Raw genomic sequence first — 14722 nt, forward strand, 5'->3', positions numbered from 1 at the left:
TTCCATGGATTGGATAGGGCCCAGCTATATTGGAGAAGGCAATCTGCTTTACTCAGTCTACTGATTCAAATGTTAATCTCATCCAGAAACACCCTCACAGAGACACTCAGAATAATGTTTATATCTGGGTACCCTGTGGCCCAGTCAGGTTGACACAAAATTAACCATCACAACAACAGTAATGAAGTAAGTACTGAGACACAGAGAGGTTACCAAATGTGTGATGAAGTCACACAGGAAGTTTAACACCAGAACACACAATTTTCATTATACTTTATACTACTGCCTGCCCACCTATATATGAGCCTTACCTATCTTTGTGTTGCTCGTAATATCTAAGAGTACTCTCTGCACACAGCTCTTGACTCGTATACCATTATATACCCTAAAATACTGACTTGGATTAATCAGACCAAATAAAGCATTCAGAGGCTTCTGATCTAAGGATTCAATTTTTTTTTTGCATTCATTCAAGATGAGTCCTGAATAAGCTTTCAATTCTCTTGGTTTTAGCAAAGTGAATTTTCAGTACAGAATGAGATGCTAGTTTGTGGAAACTACTGAAAACATATCTTGACAGTAAGTTTTTGCATTTCAGTAGTTGATCTTTATGATGGAAACAAATAAACAAATATACAACAAAGCTTATACAGAAACCCATTGCAAAGGAACCCAGTAATTCCCATATGTAGTATTTTCTAAAGTTTTTTTTTCCCTTTCTCAATGAATGTGAATTTAGGGCAAAAACCAAAAGTACATCTGTTAACGGAATTAAAATTGCTAAATGTCAACTTCTTTTCCAAAAGAAGTCCTTGAAAACCTTCCCATTTCTAATCATTCATTTTCTCATTATGATAGGGGGGAAAAAATGATGGCATAATTCCTAATAACCAGAGGTGGATGTGTATCATATTAGTAATGTGGTACAAAAATAAATTTGAATTACAGGTTTTCCCTTAGTTAAATACAAAAATCTTCCTTCACCGTTTTGACAAATAGTTACTGAGTACTTACATGTGCCAGGTACCACTCTAGGATCTGGAATTTATGACCACAAGTACACGTTTGTTGGAAAAGACAGACAGTAAACAGATAAATGAAAAGTACATTACAGAATGTCAGGTAGAGATAAGCATTATGGAGAAACATGAAGCAGAGTAAAAGAGAGTGAAGAGTGGGTGAAGATGTGGCACTTGGGCAGAGAACTGAATGAAGTGAGGGGACAGTCAGGCCTATATATAGAGGAAGTATGTTCTAGATAGATGGGAACATGCCCTGGGGCAGGCTGCCAGTATGGCTGGCAAGCCTTGAGCGAGGAGAGCCCTAGGCAATGAGGTGAGTGAGGTAGCCAGGATTCAGTGCTCTAGAATGAGAACTATGCATGGAATACAGTGCACATGTATATGCATCAAATTACAGAAAAAAAGCAGAGTAGAACATTCGGTGCTAAACTTTTTTGGTGATAAACTTTTGGTGATAATATTAATCTAAGATGGTGAACGGAATAATTGTTGCACTAGCTATCTCATTTCTGCTGAGTTTTCCAAATATGGCTTTGGGATTTGTGGTAGGTAGCTTACATGGCTCCCAATGGCTCCCTGCCTCCTGGTATTCACACTTTTGTGTAATCTTCTCCTCTTGAGTGCAGGCTGAACTTAGTGACATGATTCAAACAAGTAGAATATGGCAAAAGTGATGAAATGTTGTTTCCGCAATTAGGTTCCAAGACTGTGACTTGTGTCTTGCTAGCACGCCTCCTCTTGCTGGTACTCTCTTGTCCTTTCACTTGCTTGCTCTGATGAAACCAGCTGCCATACTGTGAAATGCTCTTATAGAGAGGCCCACGTGGCAAGGAACCAAGGGAGACCTCTAGCCTACAGCTTATGAGAAACTGAGACCTAAGTTCAAGAGTCCATCAGGAACTGAATCCTGCTACCAACCACATGAGTGAAATAGGAAGCAGCTTCTTTCCAATCGGTGCCTTGAGGTGACTTTAGCCTTGTGGGAAACCCAGAGCTAGAGGACCCAGGTAAAACATGCCTGGATTCCTGTCCCATAAAAACTATGAGATAATAAATGTTTTTTAAGCCACTAATTTTTGAGACACTTTATTATGCAGTAATATATAATACAGGGCTGCAGTTCTGTTTCTATATTGAGCACTCAGGGGGAGGAAGTTTTCCCTGCAGGTTTAGCATTCTTGTGTGTGTTACAGAGATGGGAGAGAGTATTAAAGATCCTTTAGTGAGAAAAGTATTTGCTACTTAGAGTTCAAGCTTATTCAGTTTTCCCAATAGGGAGAGATATGAAAGTAATGATACTTGCTTTGTCCTCTGTCCCCACCCATTTACACGTTTCCATTAAAACATTTCATGCCCAATGCCCTGGGACTTACAAATTATTAAGAGGGGGCTTAAGAACATCCCTCCAAATATATGTACATTTATTATAAATTACAAATATATTATAAATCTATATTATAAATTGCATATATAGCTATGCTAATATGTTATATATAATATAACGCAGTCACAAATTTAGATGTTACAAGAGGATGAGGTGGAAAATAAATATTACCTTGAGGAACACTGGCTTAGCTGACCTCTATTCAATTCTTCAGTTCTCAACTCAATAATTACTTCTCTGGAAGTCCTCCTTCTCCCAACCAGGTCGGATCCTCTTTCATAGACCTCTGACTGGTGCATGGGTGGGTCAGTGGTAGAATTCTCGCCTGCCATAGACCTCTGATTCCTTTTTGCCCTGAGCACTTATCTCAGCTTGTGATCATGATTATACATTAATTGCCATAGTTATTTCACTAATCTCTGTCTCCCCCACAAGATTAAAAATCCCATGGTTGCGTGGAGCACCTGCACTTTTTCTCTCAAGTATATTCTTTTCTTTGTTAATTAATTTATTTTATTTATTTATATTAGGCTGCGTTGGGTCTTCATTGCTGCGCCCGGGCTTTCTCTAGTTGCGGCAAGCGGGGGCTATTCTCCGTTGTGGTGCGCGGGCTTCTCACTGCGGTGGCTTCTCTTGTTGCGGAGCACGGGCTCTAGGCGCGCGGGCTTCAGTAGTTGTGGCTCGTGGGCTTCAGTAGTTGTGGCTCGCGGGCTCTAGAGCGCAGGCTCAGTAGTTGTGGCTCACGGGCTTAGTTGCTCCACGGCATGTGGGATCTTCCCGGACCAGGGCTCGAACCCGTGTCCCCTGCCTTGGCAGGCGGATTCTTAACCACTGCACCACCAGGGAAGCCCTCTCAAGTATATTCTCAGAGAGGGACATAGTGCCTGGCATAGAACTAGAACTCAGTTTGTGGAATGAATGGAGAAACAAGTCTCATGACTCTCTTCTTTCCTTTCCCAGATATGAGTCTCCAGCTGTCAAGCTGGGAGACCAAATCTTCCCATGAGGATTCTGGTGACCCATTCAGCACATTTGGGCTCTTCTTCTGATCTCTTCTATCATTTCATGTTGACGGTTCAGACTATGAGCTTCCTCATGTTACCTCCACTGGAATCCTGGGTGTTGATGCTTTGTGTGAACTGGACTGTGAACCCCAATGTAAATGGGTCAGAATGGAGGTCATTCCCACTTCCTAAGCCAACTTCTCTTAGCCCCAATCTTGTTAGGTCTACCTTTTCATCCATTCTGACTCCATTTAGAAGTTTTCAGCATGCTATGTAGAAAGTCACAGTGTTACACTACTTCACAGGGATCCCAGGAGAATTAAATGATAAAATGTACATGAAAACATCTTAGAAACTGTAAAACATTATTCAAGTATTTGTTCTTTTCTTTGTAGTGTACAGAGGTTTTCTTCCTTCAGAAGAAAATACAATAAAATGATCAGGAAATAAACTGTTGGAAGTTTAGCAATTCACTGCCATTAAAAATAACTGATCAAGAAATAAGGCAGGGACTTCCCTGATGGCGCAGTGGTTAAGAATCCGCCTGCCAATGCAGGGGACACGGGTTTGAGCCCTGGTCTGGGAAGATCCCACATGCTGTGGAGCAACTAAGCCCGTGAGCCACAACTACTGAGCCTGCGCTCTAAAGCCTGCGAGCCACAACTACTGAGCCCGTATGCCACAACTACTGAAGCCCGCGTGCCTAGAGCCCATGCTCCGCAACAAGAGAAGCCACCGCAGTGAGAAGCCCGTGTACCGCAATGAAGAGCAGCCTCTGCTCACCGAAACTAGAGAAAGCCTGCGAGCAGCAATGAAGACCTAATGCCTCCAAAAAAAAAAGAACATTCCATTGTATGGATGTGCCACATTAAAAAAAAAAAAAAGAAAGAAAAGAAATAAGGCAAATAGGCAGGCTTACTTGTACAAGCTATCCAGGGAAGAAGTGATTTTTCTTCTGAGCCAGATGAAAGTAAACCAAGGTTTATTGATTCAGCTGTTGCTACTAGACATCATGTTTGGCACAGATTAAGCATTGGCTGCTAACTCCAGCACATGTAGCTCCAACTTCTTCAATGAAAGATACTAAGGTGAAGCCCAGATCTTCTGTTTCAAAACTGATTAGAAATTAAATCTACAAACAAGTTTTTAATATAGTATACTAAGATGGAAGACTGCAATGCATAGGGTCTGAAGCAATAATTTTGAGAGTTTAGTGTGAATAGGTTTCACTCAGAGATCTTGTTAAAACTCAGATTGTTGGGCCCTACCCCCAGAGGGTCTGATTCACTGGGCCTGTGAATCCTCATTTATAACAAGCTGTTATGTGATGTCAATGCTTGTCATCTGTGACTCACACATTGAGTAGCACAGATCTAATGAATAACTGTTTTATGGCCCAGTGTGACAGATTCAGAATGGGCATCTTTATAACCCACTTTCAGTTCTGTGAATATATTCTTTCAAAAGATATATGTCCAAAAAGATATGTGAAATACTTCTACTTTATGGTTATTTTCTATGTGGAACTAGCAGCACATGATCTACCTAAGGGAAAAATGAAATAAGTAACAATAGGTAATCTTTGGTTTTCTCCAGAAATTAGATATAATCTGGAGATAAAAATCATATCCTACTTCTTTGCCAGACAAAATCTTGAATGTGAGTGAAATGTAGGATTAAGTGAAGAATGTCACACCACTGCAAATTCTCAGGGTTGGAGTTTAGAATTAGATAACATGTAATCCAATTCCCTTCATTTCTAGACAGTGATAGGGGAACTGTGCCCACTGAAGGTGAATGACACAAGGTCATATAGATAATGAAAGGCAGGGCCAAGATTGTAACCCAAGTCTTCTGGTTGGGAGCACAGTATGCTTTTCCATCCAATAATTTCCTTTCCTGCCGGAAAAGAGCAGGTTACACATCTGGTTGGAACCTTTTCTTGGCCTCATCAATGGCAAAGATTACAGTAATTTATGAAAATCTTCTCTACCACTTTAGAAAACATTTTGGCAGTTCATCAAATGATCAAACACAGAGTTACCATGTGACCCAACAATTCTACTCCTATGTTTATATATATCCAAGAGAAACGAAAACCTATGTCCACACAAAAACTTGTACATGAATGTTCATAGCAACATTATTCATAACGGCCAAAGGTGGAAACCCAAATGTCCATCAATAGTTGAATGGATAAACAAAATGAAGTATATCCATACAATGAAATATTGTTCAGCAAAAGAAAGGAATGAACTGGCTCCCCCCACGTGGCGTGCGGCCCAGGCGGGCGCTGACAGAGCTGGGTAACTGGCCTTCTCTGGCGGCGGCTCGGCCCTCCTTCCAGGGCCTCCAGGGCCGCAGCCCACTGGCCGGCCTTGCCAGCCTTGGCGCCGCCGAGGCGGGAGAAATGGGAGTCCCTCCGCAGCGTTCCCGGGGCGGCTGCCTTCGCCGGGGAAGCGGCGCTGTCTTTGAGGAAACCGGAAGCCCCCCGTGACCCGGTTTGTTTTTGGTCCGTTTCCAAACACTGGGGAATTGAAACTCGGCGGCTCTGGGGGCGGCCCTAGGAGCCTGTGTGGGGGCTGTCGTGGATGCACTGGTAGATGATGATACGTGCATTCTGAATCATGAACAAGCCCATAGGAGAGATACAGTGACTCCAGTCTCAGTGTATTCAGGAGATGAATCTGCTGCTTCACATTTTGCCCTTGTCGCTGCATATGAAGACATCAAGAAACGACTTAAGGATTCAGAGAAAGAGAACTCTTTCTTTAAAAAAAGAATAAGATTTTAGGAAGAAAAGCTTATAGGAGCTCAAAGGGATGAAGAAACAAATTCTGTGGGAGGAGAACAAATAAATAAGGCCTATCATGCATATCGAGAAGTTTGCATTGATAGAGTTAATCTGAAGAGCAAATTGGATAAAATGAATAAAGACGACTCTGAATCTTTGAAAGTACTGAATGAACAGCTACAATCTAAAGAAGTAGAACTCCTCCAGCAGAGGACAGAGATGGAAACTCAGCAGGTGATAAGAAATTTAAATCCACCTTCATCAAACCGGGAGGTGGAAAAGTTGAGCTGTGACCTGAAGATCCATGGTTTGGAACAAGAACTGGAACTGATGAGGAAAGAATGTAGAGATCTCAAAATAGAGCTACAAAAAGCCAAACAAATGGATCCATCTCAGGAAGACAGTCTGAAGAGCAGAGATCTCCAAAGACTAAGCATTTCAAGTGATAATATGCAAAGTGCATACTGGGAACTGAAGAGAGAAATGTCTAATTTACATCTGGTGACTCAAGTACAAGCTGAACTTAAGAAAGCTGAAAACCCCACCTGCAATCAAGAAAGCTTGCACCCCAGCAGGATGCATGGAAGACCTTGGGAAAGACAGCACAAAACTGCACTTGACAAATTTTACTGCAACGTACAAAAGACACGCCCCTCTCTCGCCAAATGGCAAAACTCTTTGCCATGCCATGTCTTCCCCTTTACCAGATGTAAAGGTTTTATCAGAGAAAGCAGTTCTCCAGTAGTGGACAGATCATGAGCGATCCATTCCTCACGATGGCACAAACTTTCAGGAACACAACTCTTATGGCAGAAATTCTCTGGAAGATAATTCTTGGGTACTCCCAAGCCCTCCTAAATCAAGTGAGACAACATTTGGGGAAACTAAAAATAAACCTTTCCCTTTACCCAACCTGCCACCACTGCATTACTTGGATCAACATAATCAAAACTGCCATTATAAAAATTAATTCTGAAGAGATTCATGATGTTCTCACGAGGTTGCTGTGTCTCCCTCAGTGGTTTTCTTGGGAAATCATTAACAAACTGAAAGCAGATTTTGATTAAACTTTTGCAGAGTTCTTCAGTATTTACATTTGCACATAATGTACCATATTACATAGTTGATTTTTCAGTATGAAAGAACACCCTCCAGCTCAGAATCAGAATCAGAATCAGGTATATGTTACTAATTAATAAATTAACAAACCTAAGGTGTTTCAAAAAAAAAAAGGAAATGAAATAGTGATACTTGCTACAACATGAACAAGCTTTGAAAACATTATGTCAATGAAAGAAGTAAGTTGCAAAAGTTACCAGATACTATATGATTTCATTCATATGAAAGCCCAGAATAGGGAAATCTATAGAGACAGAAAGTAGATTAGTGGTCTTTTAGGTCTGGGTTGGTGAGGGACACAGGAATAGGGGAATTATAGCTAAAAAATATGGGGTTTCTGGAGAAGGTTCAAGATGGTGGCATAGGAAGATCTTAAACACACCTCCTCCCATGGACACAACAAATCTACAACTACATATAGAATAATTCCCTTGGAAAAAGACCTAAAATTTGGATGAACAAATCCTCCACAAAAAAGGGTAAAAGGACAGCACTGAGATAGGTAGGAGAGAGAGAAATATGGGCTCCCAGGGAATAACCGACATCCCAGCTGTGGTGATCCACAACCAAAAGGGATCACAAGGTACAGATCTTTTCCCTGAGGAGCAAGGGATTGCAACTGCACATCAAGCACTCCAACCCCTAGATCCTGCACAGGAGAGACAAGTCACCTAAACACCAGGCTTTAAAAACCAACAGGCAAAATGCTCAGGAAAACTACAGAACTGCATGGAACAGAAGACGAACTCTTAAAGGGCTTGCATGCAGACTCACTTGGCTTGAAAACCATTGCAAAAACACCAGATTGAAAAGCTCATGGACCATAGGTGATGGGGACCCACTTACTAATATTGAAGCAACTGCTAGAGAGGCAAGAACCAGTTGAGATGCTCCCTGGGGACTGAGTCATTGGTGGGAGCCATTTATGCAACCTCAGCGTACCTTGCTAATACTGGCACTGGTGGGCACCATTTTGGAATTCTCTATCTAACCTGTTCGTGACAGTGGGCACACCCTGCTGAAAGCCCTGCCCACCCCTGCACCCCAGCTGGGCCTCATAGCTGACCAAGCTATAACCCTGCCCACCAGTGCCCCAGGGCAGCCACCACCAGGCCCTGCAGCCCGTCTGGGTGACAGCCCTGCCCTTTAGCACCCTGCAGCAGCTGTAGCCCTGCCACAAAAGGTCAAATACAGCCTACAGAGGGGACACGGCTTGAAAACCCGGCTCTGGTGGCCAGGTGGGATTGCACTTCTGAGCCCCACAGGACATCTCCTAAATAAGGACACTCCTTCAAGACTGGTAGACATAGCTGATCTACCTAAAACAGAGAAACAAACACATAGAATTAGACAAAATGAGGAGACAGAGGAATATGTTCTAATCAAAAGAACAAGACAAAATCTGAGAAAAAATTAATCAAAACAGAGATAAACAATACACCTGATAAAGAATTCAAAGTAATGGTCATAAAGATGCTCACCAAACTCAGGAGGAGAATGGATGAACAGAGTGAACTTCAATGAAGAGATAGAAAATATAAGAAAGTAGTAAACAGAAGTTACAAATGAACTGAAGAATATGCTAGAAGGGTTCAACAGCAGACTGGATGAAGTAGAAGAACAAATCAGCCAGCTGGAAGACAAAACAATGAAACTCACTCAGACAGGGCAGCCAAACAAACAAACAAAAGAGAATTTTAAAAAGTAAAGATACCTTAAGGGACCTTTGGGACAACATCAAGCAGAAGAAGAGAGACAGAAAAAGGGTCAAAAAATATTTGAAGAAATAGTGACTGAAAACTTCCCTAAACTGGGGAAGGAAACAGAAATTCAGGTCGAGGAAGCCCCAAGAGTTCCAAATAATATGAACACAAAGGGACACACATCAAGACACATTATAATTAAAATGGTAAATGTTAAGGATAAAGAGAAAATCCTAAAAGCAGCAAGAGAAAACAACTTGTTATATACAAGGAAAACCCCATAAGGCTATCAGCAGATTTTTGAGCATGAATTTTATAGGCCAGAAGGGACTGGCATGACATATTCAAAGTGCTTAAAAAAAACAAAAAACAAAAAAAAACTTCTAACATAGAATTCTCTACCCAGCAAGGTTATCATTCAGAATTGAAGGAGATATAAAAAATTTCCCAGAAAAGTAAAAGCTAAAGGAGTTCATCATCACTAAACCAGCTCTACAAGAAATATCAAAGGGACTTCTATAAGCTAAAAAGAAATGGTGCTAGTTAATAATAAGAAAACATACGAAAGTAAAAATCTCACTGGAAAAGTAAATATATAATAAAAGTAGTGGATAAATCACTTATAAAGCAAGCCTGATGGTTAAAAGAGAAAAGTAGTAAAAATAACTAAAACTACAATAATTAGTTAAGGGATGCATAAAATAGAAAGATGCAAAATTTGTCAGCAAAAGTATAAAACATGGGGAGGGGGTAAAAAGATAAAGATTTGGAATGTTTTCAAATTTAAGTTGCTACCAACCTAACAGGATGTCATATGTGAATCTTACAGTAACCACAAGGAGAAAATTTAAATATACAAATTAAAATGAGAAAGGAATCTAAACATAACACTGCAGAAAACCAGCAAAACACAAGGGAAAAGAGAAAGAGAAATGAACAGAGAGGAACAATAACAGCCAGAAAACAATGAACAAAATGGCAATAAGTCCATACCTATTAATAATTGCTTTAGATGTAAATGGACTAAATGTTCCAATCAAACACAGAGTGGTGTAATGGATTAAAAAAAACAAGACCCTTCTATATGCTGACTACAAGGGACTCACTTCAGAGGAACAGACACACACAGAATGAAAGTGAAGGGATGGAAAAAAGATATTCCATTCAAATGGAAATGAAAAGAAAGCTGGAGTAGCTTTACTCATATCAGACAAAATAGACTTTTAAACAAAGCCTGTAACAGAAGACAAAGAAGGGCATTACACTGTGATACAGGAATCAATCCAGCAAGAAGATGTAACATTTATAAATGTATATGCATGTAACAGAGGAGCACCAAGCTATATAAAGCAAATATTAATAGGCTTAAAGGGAGAAATTGAAAGCAATACAACAATAATAGGGGACTTTAACACCCTAATTACATGAATGAAAAGAGCATCCAGAAAGAAAATAAATAAGGAAACAACAGACTTAAAATACACATTATATCAGATGAACTTAATAGATATATATGGAATATCCTATCCAAAAGCAGCAAAAACACATTGTTCTCAAGTGCACATAGAACATTCTCCAGGATAGATCACATGTTAGGTCACAAAGCAAGTCTCAATAAATTCAAGAAGACTGAAATTATATCAAGCATCTTCTCTTACCACAATGATATGAAACTAGAAATCAATCACAGGAAAACGCACAAAAACATGGAGGTTAAGCAACTGAACAACCAATGAGTCATTGAAGAAATCAAGGGAGAAATAAAAAAATACCTAGAGACAAATGAAAACAGAAATACAACACATCAAGATCTGTGGAATGCAGCAAAAACAAATCTAAGAGGGAAGTTCATAGCAATACAGGCCTTCCTCTAGAAACAAGAAAAATCCCCCCCAAACAACTAACTTTACATCTAAAGGAACTAGAAAAAGAAGAACAAACAAAGCCCAAAATTAGTAGAAGGAAGGAAATAATAAAAATTAGGGCAGAAATAAATGAAGTAGAGACTGAAAAAACAATAGAAAAGATTAATGAAACCAAGAGTTGGTTCTCTGAAAAGATAAACAAAATCAACAAACTTTCAGCTAGACTAACCAAGGAAAAAAGAGGATTCAAATAAATAAAATCAGAGATGAAAGAAGAAAAGTTACAGCTGATACCATAGAAATACAAAGGCTCATAAGAGACTACGATGAACAATTACATACCAACAAATTGGACAACCTAGAAGAAATGGATAAATTCCTAAAAACATACAATCTTCCAAGATGAATAATGAAGAAATAAAAAATCCAAATAGATCAATTACTAGTAAGGAAATTTAAACAGTAATCAAAAATCTACCAACAAAAATCTGTCCATTTCTTCCAGGTTGTCCATTTTATTGGCATAGAGTTGCTTGTAGTAATCTCTCATGATCTTTTGTATTTCTGCAGTGTCAGTGGTTACTTCTCCTTTTTCATTTCTAATTCTATTGATTTGAGTCTTCTCCCTTTTTCTCTTGATGAGTCTGGCTAATGGTTTATCAATTTTGTTTGTCTTCTCAAAGAACCAGCTTTTAGTTTCACTGATTTTTGCTATTGTTTCCTTCATTTCTTTTTCATTTATTTCTGACCTAATCTTTATGATTTCTTTCCTTCTGCTGGCTTTGGGGTTTTTTTGTTCTTCTTTCTCTAATTGCTTTAGGTGCAAGGTTAGGTTGTTTATTCGAGATGTTTCCTGTTTCTTGAGGTAGGCTTGTATTGCTATAAACTTCCCTCTTAGCACTGCTTTTGCTGTGTCCCATAGGTTTTGGGTCGTCGTATCTCCATTGTCATTTGTTTCTAGTTATTTTTTGATTTCCCCTTTGATTTCTTCAGTGATCACTTCATTATTAAGTAGTGTATTGTGTAGCCTCCATGTGTTTGTATTTTTTACAGATCTTTTCCTGTAATTGATATCTAGTCTCATAGCGTTGTGGTCGGAAAAGATACTTGATACGATTTCAATTTTCTTAAGTTTACCAAGGCTTGATTTGTGACCCAAGATATGATCTATCCTGGAGAATGTTCCATGAGCACTTGAGAAAAATGTGTATTCTGTTGTTTTGGGGTGGAATGTCCTATAAATATCAATTAAGTCCATCTTGTTTAATGTATCATTTAAAGCTTGTGTTTCCTTATTTATTTTCATTTTGGATGATCTGTCCATTGGTGAAAGTGGGGTGTTAAAGTCCCCAACAAAAGCCCAGGGGCAGATGGTTTCACTGGTAAATTCTACAAAACATTCAAAGAAGATATAATACCTATACTTCTCAAACTCTTTCAAAAAACCGAAGAGGAGGAAAAACCTTTTAAACACATTTATGAAGCCAGCATTACCCTGATACCAAAACCAGATGAGGACAGCACAAAAACGAAAATTATAGGCCAATATTCTTGATGAACACAGATGCAAAAATCCTCAACAAATATTAGAAAATCAAATCCAACAATACGTTAAAAGGATCATACACCACCAAGTGGGATTTATTCCAGGAATGCAAGAATGGTTCAACATCCACAAATAAATCAACAAGATACATCACATTAACAAAAGGAAGGATAGAAATCATATGATCATCTCAATACGTGCAGAAAAAGCATTTGACAAAACTGAACATCCATTTATGATAAAAACTCTCAAGAAAGTAGGTATAGAGGGAACATACCTCAACATAGTAAAGGCCATATATAACAAAACATCATACTCAACAGTAAACAGCTCAAAGATTTTCCTGTAAGATCAGGAACAAAACACTATTGCCACTTTTATTCAACATAGTACTGAAAGTTCTAGCCATGGCAATTAGGCAAGAAAAAAAAGGTATCCAAATTGGAAAAGAATAAGTAAAACTGTCACTATTTGTAGATGACATGATACTATATACAGAAAACCCTTAACACTACACCAAAAAAAAAAGTTAGAATAAATAAATTCAATAAAGTTGCAGGATAAAAAATTAATAATATATAGACATCTGTGGCATTCTATACACTGAAGCACATTATCAGAAAGAAAAATTGAGAAAACAATCTCATTTACAATTGCATCAAATATATACAATGGAATATTACTCAGCCATAAAAAGAAACGAAATTGAGTTGTTTGTAGTGAGGTGGATGGACCTAGAGTCTGTCATACAGAGTGAAGTAAGTCAGAAAGAGAAAAACAAATGCCATATGCTAACACATATATATGGAATCTAAAAAAAAAAAAAAGGTTCTGATGAACCTAGGGGCAGGACAGGAATAAAGATGCAGGTGTAGAGAACAGACTTGAGGACACGGGGAGGGGGAAGGGTTAAGCTGGGATGAAGTGAGAGAGTAGCATTGATATATATACTCTACCACATGTAAAATAGCTAGTGGGAAGCAGCTGCATAGCACAGGGAGATCAGCTCAGTGCTTTGTTACCACCTAGAGGGGTGGGATAGAGAGGGTAGGAGGGAGGCACAAGAGGGAGGGGATATGGGGATATATGTATACATATAGCTGATTCACTTTGTTATACAGCAGAAAATAACACACCATTGTAAAGCGATTATACTCCTATAAAGATGTTAAAAAAAAAGAATAAATTACCTAGGAATAAATTTAACCAAGGAGGTGAAAGACCTGTACTCTGAAAACTATAACACACTGATGAAAGAAAACACAAATAAGTAGAAAAATATTCCATGTTCATGGACTGGAAGAATTAATATTTGTTAAAATGTCCACAGTACCCAAAGCAATCTACAGATTCAATGGAATCCCTATTAAAATCCCAATGGCATTTTTTATAGAAATAGAAAAACAATCCTAAAATTCATATGGAACCACAAAAGATCCCAAATAGCCAAAGCAATTCTGAACAAGAACAAAGCTGGAGGCATCACACTTCCAGATTTCAAAATACATTACAAAGCTGCAGTAATCAAAACAATATGGTACTTGCATAAAAACAGACATATAGACCAATGGAACAGAATAGAGAGCCCAGAAATAAACCTACACATAAACAGTCAACTGATCTTTGACAAAAGTGCCAAGAGTACACAATGGGTAAAGGATAGTCTTTTCAATAAATGGTGCTGGGAAAAGGATATCCACATGCAAAAAAATGAAATTGTACTATTATACTACACACATAAATTAGCTTAAAATGGATTAAAGACTTAAACATAAGACCTGAAACCATAAAACTCCAATAAGAAAACAGGGGAAAAGTTTTTGACATTAGTCCTGGCAATGATTTCTTGGATATGATACCAAAAGCACAGACAATAAAAGCAAAAAATAGACTAAAAAGCTTCTGCACAGCAACAATAACAATCAACAAAATGAAAAGGCAACATAGAGAATGGGAGGAAATATTTGCAAACCATATATCTGAAAAATAGTTAATATCCAAAATATATAAGGAAGTCCTACAACTCAATAGTAAATAACCAAATAACCCATTTAAATAATGGGCAAAAATTAACCACTGTTTTTCATCTACATGGAATTCCCAGTCACAGTGGTGAACCCCATGAAGGTTTCAATGTTACCTGAGAATAGCAATATACAACTGGGAATACAGTGCACAGATAAGCAGTTTAAATTGCTTTTGTGGTACTCCCAGTCCTTTCTTTAATCTGGCTTCTTTCTATTCACCTCCCTTAGCTCTCCCAACTCATGTTAATTTCTCCATTG

At 38.6% G+C, this 14722-nt stretch overlaps 1 pseudogene; it reads left to right on the plus strand.

Moving 5' to 3' along the window:
- The first annotated feature begins 6130 nt into the window (after nucleotides 1–6130).
- LOC118888854 lies at nucleotides 6131–7174 on the plus strand (annotated as a pseudogene).
- The last annotated feature ends 7548 nt before the right edge of the window (nucleotides 7175–14722 follow it).

Source organism: Balaenoptera musculus, chromosome X (genome assembly GCF_009873245.2).
Source record: "Balaenoptera musculus isolate JJ_BM4_2016_0621 chromosome X, mBalMus1.pri.v3, whole genome shotgun sequence".
In the NCBI taxonomy this organism is placed as follows: domain Eukaryota; kingdom Metazoa; phylum Chordata; class Mammalia; order Artiodactyla; family Balaenopteridae; genus Balaenoptera; species Balaenoptera musculus.